At 43.9% G+C, this 9,929-nt stretch overlaps 1 pseudogene; it reads right to left on the bottom strand.

Moving 5' to 3' along the window:
- The window catches only part of LOC119292436, a 13,711-nt pseudogene extending 4,724 nt beyond the window's left edge, over nt 1–8,987 (bottom strand).
- Nucleotides 8,988–9,929: the final 942 nt, after the last annotated feature.

Genomic DNA, 9,929 nt, shown 5'->3' with positions numbered 1-9,929 from the left:
CCCCTCTTTCCTTTCTCCTTCCCCCTCTTCCTATTCCTACTACTAGTACTACTTCCTAATACTAGTACTCCTTCCTTCCCCCTCCAAATAAGATTAGGAAAAAAAGGGGGAAACCTACTTGGAGTAGGTTTCCCCCTCCCTATGGCGCGCCCCCCCTTGGGCCGGCCACCTTCTCCCTTCCTCCTTTATATACGGGGGTAGGGGGGCACCCTAGAACACACAAGTTGATCATTGATCGTTCCTTAGCCGTGTGCGGTGCCCCCCTCCACGATATTACACCTCGATCATATTGTAGCGGTGCTTAGGCGAAGCCCTGCGACAGGAGAACATCAAGATCGTCACCACGCCGTCGTGCTGACGGAACTCCCCCTCGGAACCTCTACTGGATTGGAGATCGAGGGTGCGTCATCGAGCTGTACGTGTGTCAAGAACTCGGAGGTGCCGGAGTAACGGTGCTTGGATCGGTCGGCCGGGAGGACGTACGACTACTTCCTCTACGTTGCGTCAACGCTTCCGCTTCGGTCTACGAGGGTACGTAGACAACACTCTCCCCTCGTTGCTATATCATCACCATGATCTTGCGTGTGCGTAGGAAATTTTTTGAAATTACTACGTTCCCCAACAGTGGCATCCGAGCCTAGGTTTTTATGGTTTGATGTTATTTGCACGAATAGAACACAAGTGAGTTGTGGGCGATATAAGTTATACTGCTTACCAGCATGTCATACTTTGGTTCAGCGGTATTGTTGGATGAAGCGGCCCGGACCGACATTACGCGTACGCTTACGCGAGACTGGTTTTACCGCCGTGCTTTGCACACAGGTGACTAGCGGGTGTCTGTTTCTCCAACTTTAGTTGAACCGAGTGTGACTACGCCCGGTCCTTGCGAAGGTTAAAACAGCATCAACTTGACAAACTATCGTTGTGGTTTTGATGCGTAGGTGAGATTGGTTCTTGCTTAAGCCCGTAGCAGCCACGTAAAAATTTGCAACAACAAAGTAGAGGACGTCTAACTTGTTTTTGCAGGGCATGTTGTGATGTGATATGGTCAAGACGTGATGCTATATTTTATTGTATGAGATGATCATGTTTTGTAACCGAAGTTATCGGCAACTGGCAGGAGCCATATGGTTGTCGCTTTATTGTATGAAATGCAAACGCCCTATAATTGCTTTACTCTATCACTAAGCGGTAGCGATAGTCGTAGAAGCAATAGATGGCGTAACGACAACGATGCTACGATGGAGATCAAGGTGTCGCGCCGGTGACGATGGTGATCACGACGGTGCTTCGGAGATGGAGATCACAAGCACAAGATGATGATGGCCATATCATATCACTTATATTGATTGCATGTGATGTTTATCCTTTATGCATCTTATCTTGCTTTGATTGACGGTAGCATTTTAAGATGATCTCTCACTAAAATTATCAAGTAGTGTTCTCCCTGAGTATGCACCGTTGCCAAAGTTCGTCGTGCCGAGACACCACGTGATGATCGGGTGTGATAAGCTCTACGTCCATCTACAACGGGTGCAAGCCAGTTTTTGCACACGTAGAATACTCAGGTTAAACTTGACGAGCCTAGCATATGCAGATATGGCCTCGGAACACGGAGACCGAAAGGTCGAGCGTGAATCATATAGTAGATATGATCAACATAATGATGTTCACCATTGAAAACTACTCCATCTCACGTGATGATCGGTTATGGTTTAGTTGATTTGGATCACGTAATCACTTAGATGACTAGAGAGATGTCTGTCTAAGTGGGAGTTCTTAAATAATATGATTAATTGAACTTAAATTTATCATGAACTTAGTACCTGATAGTATCTTGCTTGTCTATGTTTGTTTGTAGATAGATGGCTCGTGCTGTTGTTCCGTTGAATTTTAATGCGTTCCTTGAGAAAGCAAAGTTGAAAGATGATGGTAGCAATTACACGGACTGGGTCCGTAACCTGAGGATTATCCTCATTGCTGCACAGAAGAGTTACGTCCTGGAAGCACCGCTGGGTGCCAGGCCTGCTGCTGATGCAACTGACGACGTTAAGAACGTCTGGCAGAGCAAAGCTGATGACTACTCTATAGTTCAGTGTGCCATGCTTTACGGCTTAGAACCGGGACTTCAACGATGTTTTGAACGTCATGGAGCATATGAGATGTTCCAGGAGTTGAAGTTAATATTTCAAGCAAATGCCCGGATTGAGAGATATGAAGTCTCCAATAAGTTCTATAGCTGCAAGATGGAGGAGAATAGTTCTGTCAGTGAACATATACTCAGAATGTCTGGGTATAACAATCACTTGATTCAACTGGGAGTTAATCTTCCTGATGATAGTGTCATTGACAGAATTCTTCAATCACTGCCACCAAGCTACAAGAGTTTTGTGATGAACTATAATATGCAAGGGATGAACAAGACTATTCCCGAGCTCTTCGCGATGCTGAAAGCCGCGGAGGTAGAAATCAAGAAGGAGCATCAAGTGTTGATGGTCAACAAGACCACTAGTTTCAAGAAGAAGGGCAAAGGGAAGAAGAAGGGAAACTTCAAAAAGAACGGCAAGCAAGTTGCTGCTCAAGAGAAGAAACCCAAGTCTGGACCTAAGCCTGAAACTGAGTGCTTCTACTGCAAGCAGACTGGTCACTGGAAGCGGAACTGCCCCAAGTATTTGGCGGATAAGAAGGATGGCAAAGTGAACAAAGGCATATGTGATATACATGTTATTGATGTGTACCTAACTAGAGCTCGTAGTAGCACCTGGGTATTTGATACTGGTTCTGTTGCTAATATTTGCAACTCAAAACAGGGACTACGGAATAAGCGAGCACTGGCCAAGGACGAGGTGACGATGCGCGTGGGAAACGGTTCCAAAGTCGATGTGATCGCCGTCGGCACGCTACCTCTACATCTACCATCGGGATTAGTTTTAGACCTAAATAATTGTTATTTGGTGCCTGCGTTGAGCATGAACATTATATCTGGATCTTGTTTGATGCGAGACGGTTATTCATTTAAATCAGAGAATAATGATTGTTCTATTTATATGAGTGATATCTTTTATGGTCATGCACCCTTGAAGAGTGGTCTATTTTTATTGAATCTCGATAGTAGTGATACACATATTCATAATGTTGAAGCCAAAAGATGCAGAGTTGATAATGATAGTGCAACTTATTTGTGGCACTGCCGTTTAGGTCATATCCGTGTAAAACGCATGAAGAAACTCCATACTGATGGACTTCTGGAATCACTTGATTATGAATCACTTGGTACTTGCGAACCGTGCCTCATGGGCAAGATGACTAAAACGCCGTTCTCCGGTACTATGGAGAGAGCAACAGATTTGTTGGAAATCATACATACAGATGTATGTGGCCCGATGAATGTTGAGGCTCGTGGCGGATATCGTTATTTTCTCACCTTCACAGATGATTTGAGCAGATATGGGTATATCTACTTAATGAAGCACAAGTCTGAAACATTTGAAAAGTTCAAAGAATTTCAGAGTGAAGTAGAAAATCATCGTAACAAGAAAATAAAGTTTCTACGATCTGATCGTGGAGGAGAATATTTGAGTTACGAGTTGGGTTTACATTTGAAACAATGCGGAATAGTTTCGCAACTCACGCCACCTGGAACACCACAACGAAATGGTGTGTCCGAACGTCGTAATCGTACTTTACTTGATATGGTGCGATCTATGATGTCTCTTACCGATTTACCGCTATCGTTTTGGGGTTATGCTTTAGAGACGGCCGCATTCACATTAAATAGGGCACCATCAAAATCCGTTGAGACGACGCCTTATGAACTATGGTTTGGCAAGAAACCAAAGTTGTCGTTTCTTAAAGTTTGGGGCTGTGATGCTTATGTGAAGAAACTTCAACCAGATAAGCTCGAACCCAAATCGGAGAAATGTGTCTTCATAGGATACCCAAAGGAAACTGTTGGGTACACCTTCTATCACAGATCCGAAGGCAAAACATTTGTTGCTAAGAATGGATCCTTTCTAGAGAAAGAATTTCTCTCGAAAGAAGTGAGTGGGAGGAAAGTAGAACTTGATGAGATAACTGTATCTACTCCCTTGTTGGAAGGTAGTTCATCACGAGAACCGGTTCCCGTGACAACTACACCAACTAGTGAGGAAGCTAATGATATTGATCATGAAACTTCAGATCAAGTTTCTACTGAACCCCGTAGGTCTACCAGAGTAAGATCCGCACCAGAGTGGTACGGTAATCCTGTTCTAGAAGTCATGTTACTTGACCATGATGAACCTACGAACTATGAGGAAGCGATGATGAGCCCAGATTCCGCAAAATGGCTGGAGGCCATGAAATCTGAGATAGGATCCATGTATGAAAACAAAGTATGGACTTTGGTTGACTTGCCCGATGATCGGCAAGCCATTGAGAATAAATGGATCTTTAAGAAGAAGACTGACGCTGATGGTAATGTTACTGTCTATAAAGCTCGACTTGTTGCGAAAGGTTTTCGACAAGTTCAAGGGGTTGACTACGATGAGACTTTCTCACCCGTAGTGATGCTTAAGTCTGTCCGAATCATGTTGGCTATTGCTGCATTTCATGATTATGAAATTTGGCAAATGGATGTCAAGACTGCATTCTTGAATGGATTTCTAGAAGAAGAGTTGTATATGATGCAACCGGAAGGTTTTGTTGATCCAAAAGGTGCTGACAAAGTGTGCAAGCTCCAACGTTCCATTTATGGACTGGTGCAAGCATCTCGGAGTTGGAATAAACGTTTTGATAGTGTGATCAAAGCATATGGTTTTATACAGACTTTTGGAGAAGCCTGTATTTACAAGAAAGTGAGTGGGAGCTCTGTAGAATTTCTAGTTTTATATGTTGATGACATATTATTAATTGGAAATGATATAGAATTTCTGGATAGCATAAAGGAATACTTGAATAAAAGTTTTTCGATGAAAGACCTCGGAGAAGCTGCTTACATATTAGGCATCAAGATCTATAGAGATAGATCAAGACGCTTAATAGGACTTTCACAAAGCACATACCTTGACAAAATATTGAAAAAGTTCAATATGGATCAGGCAAAGAAAGGATTCTTACCTGTGCTACAAGGTGTGAAGTTGAGTCGAACTCAATGCCCGACCACAGCAGAAGATAGAGAGAAAATGAAAAATGTTCCCTATGCTTTAGCCATAGGCTCTATCATGTATGCAATGATGTGTACCAGACCTGACGTATGCTTAGCAATAAGCTTAGCAGGAAGGTACCAAAGTAATCCAGGAGTGGATCACTGGACAGCGGTCAAGAACATCCTGAAATACCTGAAAAGGACTAAGAATATGTTTCTCGTATATGGAGGTGACAAAGAGCTAGTCGTAAATGGTTACGTCGATGCAAGCTTTGACACTGATCGGGACGATTCTAAATCGCAAACCGGATACGTGTTTTTATTAAATGGTGGAGCTGTAAGTTGGTGCAGTTCTAAACAAAGCGTCGTGGCGGGATCTACATGTGAAGCGGAGTACATAGCTGCTTCTGAAGCAGCAAATGAAGGAGTCTGGATGAAGGAGTTCATTTCCGATCTAGGTGTAATACCTAGTGCATCGGGACCAATGAAGATCTTCTGTGACAATACTGGTGCAATTGCCTTGGCAAAGGAATCCAGATTTCACAAGAGGACCAAGCACATCAAGAGACGCTTCAATTCCATTCGGGACCAAGTCCAAGTGGAAGACATAGAGATTTGCAAGATACATACGGATCTGAATGTTGCAAACCCGTTGACTAAGCCTCTCTCACGAGAAAAATATGATCAGCACCAAGACACCATGGGTGTTAGAATCATTACTATGTAATCTAGATTATTGACTCTAGTGCAAGTGGGAGACTGAAGGAAATATGCCCTAGAGGCAATAATAAAGTTATTATTTATTTCCTCATATCATGATAAATGTTTATTATTCATGCTAGAATTGTATTAACCGGAAACATGATACATGTGTGAATACATAGACAAACATATAGTCACTAGTATGCCTCTACTTGACTAGCTCATTAATCAAAGATGGTCATGTTTCCTGACCATAGACATGTGTTGTCATTTGATTAGTGGGATCACATCATTAGAAGAATGATGTGATTGACATGACCCATTTTGTTAGCCTAGCACTTGATCGTTTAGTATACTGCTATTGCTTTCTTCATGACTTATACAAAGTTCCTGCAACTATGAGATTGTGCAACTCCCGTGTACCGGAAGAACACTTTGTGTGCTACCAAACGTCCCAACGTAATTGGGTGATTATAAAGGTGCTCTACAGGTTTTCCGAAGGTTCATGTTGAGTTGGCATAATTCGAGATTAGGATTTGTCACTCCGATTGTCGGAGAGGTATCTCTGGGCCCTCTCGGTAATACTCATCACTTAAGCCTTGCAAGCATATAACTAATGAGTTAGTTATGAGATGACGTATTACAGAACGAGTAAAGAGACTTGCCGGTAACGAGATTGAACTAGGTATTGGATACCGACGATCAAATCTCGGGCAAATAACATACCGATGACAAAGGGAACAAAGTATGTTGTTATGCGGTTTGACCGATAAAGATCTTCGTAGAATATGTAGGAACCAATATGGGCATCCAGGTCCCGCTATTGGTTATTGACCAGAGACGTGTCTCGGTCATGTCTACATTGTTCTCGAACCGTAGGGTCCGCACGCTTAAGGTTTCGATGACAATTATATTATGAGTTTATGTATTTTGATGTACCGAAGTTTGTTCGGAGTCCCGGATATGATCACGGACATGACGAGGAGTCTCGAAATGGTCGAGACATAAAGATTGATATATTGGACGGATATATTTAGACACATGAAAGGTTCCGGAGAAGTTTGGAGCTCCGGGAGGTTACCGGAACCCCCCGGGAGGTATATGGGCCTTATTGGGCCCATGTAGGAGGAAGGGAGAAGGAGCAAGGGAGGGGGGCGCGCCCCCCCAAGCCCAATCCGAATTGGGGAGGGGGGCCGGCCCCCTCTTTCCTTTCTCCTTCCCCCTCTTCCTATTCCTACTACTAGTACTACTTCCTAATACTAGTACTCCTTCCTTCCCCCTCCAAATAAGATTAGGAAAAAAAGGGGGAAACCTACTTGGAGTAGGTTTCCCCCTTCCTATGGCGCGCCCCCCCTTGGGCCGGCCACCTCCTCCCTCCCTCCTTTATATACGGGGGTAGGGGGCACCCTAGAACACACAAGTTGATCATTGATCGTTCCTTAGCCGTGTGCGGTGCTCCCCTCCACGATATTACATCTCGATCATATTGTAGCGGTGCTTAGGCGAAGCCCTGCGACAGGAGAACATCAAGATCGTCACCACGCCGTCGTGCTGACGGAACTCCCCCTCGGAACCTCTACTGGATTGGAGATCGAGGGTGCGTCATCGAGCTGTACGTGTGTCAAGAACTCGGAGGTGCCGGAGTAACGGTGCTTGGATCGGTCGGCCGGGAGGACGTACGACTACTTCCTCTACGTTGCGTCAACGCTTCCGCTTCGGTCTACGAGGGTACGTAGACAACACTCTCCCCTCGTTGCTATATCATCACCATGATCTTGCGTGTGCGTAGGAAAATTTTTGAAATTACTACGTTCCCCAACAAGTCTGCCTTGCTGACGCTCATCGAGGGCAAGCATAGCACCGCTCCCTAATCGTATGCGTTCATTAACGACTTGTGAGCAATTGCCAGCGAGCTGTGTTTGTGGCTTCACCGTGCCCGTGACGCTTCCATGGGCATTCTGAACAACAGCTTGTGTTGGGGCACTGTGGTTGGCCCAAGAGAGGTCAACGTTTTCAAGGTAGATGCCGCGGCACGGCACGCTCTTTCTGCACATGATCTTGATGGCCTCTCGTTCTGAGGACCTTCCCTGGATGTCGATGAATCAAGCGTTCGTTGTGACCACACCACCATCCTGCAAAGGCAAAATTCATAGAGTTTCTTTCAGTTTCAACCATTGTTCTCTTCTTTCTCTAAGGCGACCATTGATCAAGTGGTGGTGGGGACGGGTCCCTCACCCGTTCTTGATAGTTTCCCGGGGGCAATAAAACTGGTCGATGTCGATAGGCAACCGGACTGCAGTCATTGTGAGGTTAGTGTGAAAAGGATCCGGTTGCTTTGCCTTGCCCTCCCCGCATTCATAAAATCATACCATATGTATTAGGGGATATACATACACCTATACTATATATGGTTTGTAGGTAACCTATGTATGATATGTATATGGAACATGCATGTGTATGCATGCCACCATCAGTAAATATCTTTAAACACATGTAAATATCTTTAAACACATGTACGTACTACTAGATGCATGTTGCCTGCCACGATTTGATCCTCACACCGGCCGTCCTATTGAAGAAGCTACAGTTGGATACTGTAATTCTTTCCACCAGCGCTGGGCCGTCACTAGCACCTCTAAGGCTTCCCACACTTACATACATAAAAATACATACATACATAGATAATAAGGTAAAAAATACACCCGCAAAAAATATATTATATGTATGTATGTATGTATGTATGTATGTATGTATACCTGATGCCATGGCCAGGCCCGCAGGTGGTGTTAGTGATGTTAACATCGGTAGTTCCCAATAGAATCGACACACAATCATCACCTGCACTCACTCATCGGTGGTGCATATTCGAGGCCAGACAGAGTGCAATATATACTATCTGAAGGAAGGAGGGGGTCGTCGATCTGTACATACCGGTGTGCATAGAGCAAGACGAGATGTTTACATGGTTGGAGGAGCCCATGTTGATCCCATCGGTGTTGGGGCTGTCGCTAGGCGACGTGATGGAGACGTTGTGCACCTGCACCTGCCTGCAATCGTACAGGATCATGTTCTTGTCGGTGCTGTCCTTGAGACGTATGTTGGTCATCCGTAGATTGTTGCAGTGCGCGGATGACAACGACTGCAAGAGGCTATTTTCCATGTCTCCTCGAACGCCTTTCGGCGTGCAAACAAGAAAAATATTAGCTACCTAAATCTGATGGTCAACATACATACATGATGACAAATTCAGAATCATACATAGGTCAAGGTTACGGTGTTCCGATGTGATCTAACTGTGACCATTGACACAAGGAGGAGGAGGAGCACGAAGAAGGAGACACGTCCCTGCCGTTTTCAAGATAACATATACAGCTGATCAGAATAAAATCTTTTTTTTTTGCGGGTAGATCAGAATAAAATCTACACATGAATGAATTTGTACTTTTGATTGAGCTGATCATGAACAAAACCTACCCATATCATGGTTGGTAGTACTACCAATATGATCAACAGTGACACAATCTAGCAGAAGAGCTAGCTAGGGATGATGCTATGCCGCAATGAACTGTTGTAAACAACTAATCGTGTACGCATATTTATATACGCTGTAAATAAATGGGCGAAATCAATATGATGTCTTCCCTTTTTTCTCTCGGTTTGAAAAAAGGGGTATATAGCTGTGTGCGAGCATATGTGTGACCCGAAAATGTCATGCGAATATTTCGCACAGCGATGTGCATTTGTGTGTTGACTCAAATACGACCAGCGTAATTGATTCACTACCAAAATTTGTTAGCCAACGTGTTGGCAACGGCAATACTTGCCAATAGTTGATAACTTTATGTTAGGATGGTAAAATTATAAAATATTGAAATGTCATTTTTTTTGCATCAAACCAATCAGAGGTTAGACATCATTTTCATTTTCATCAATCATCAATCTTCTTCGCCATCATCATCAATCATCATCATCATCATATATAAAAATTCCCAAATGAGCAGATCCAATTGATCTCGGCCCTCAAACCATGTCAATCCAATGGCATAGATTGCTCCAGTGGTGAGCACTCAACATGTTTAGCATGCAAATAATATTACCAAAT

This window comes from Triticum dicoccoides, chromosome 4B (genome assembly GCF_002162155.2).
Source record: "Triticum dicoccoides isolate Atlit2015 ecotype Zavitan chromosome 4B, WEW_v2.0, whole genome shotgun sequence".
In the NCBI taxonomy this organism is placed as follows: Eukaryota; Viridiplantae; Streptophyta; class Magnoliopsida; order Poales; family Poaceae; genus Triticum; species Triticum dicoccoides.
The sequence above is the reverse complement of the archived record's forward strand: the minus strand, read 5'-3'. Positions and strand labels throughout refer to the sequence as shown.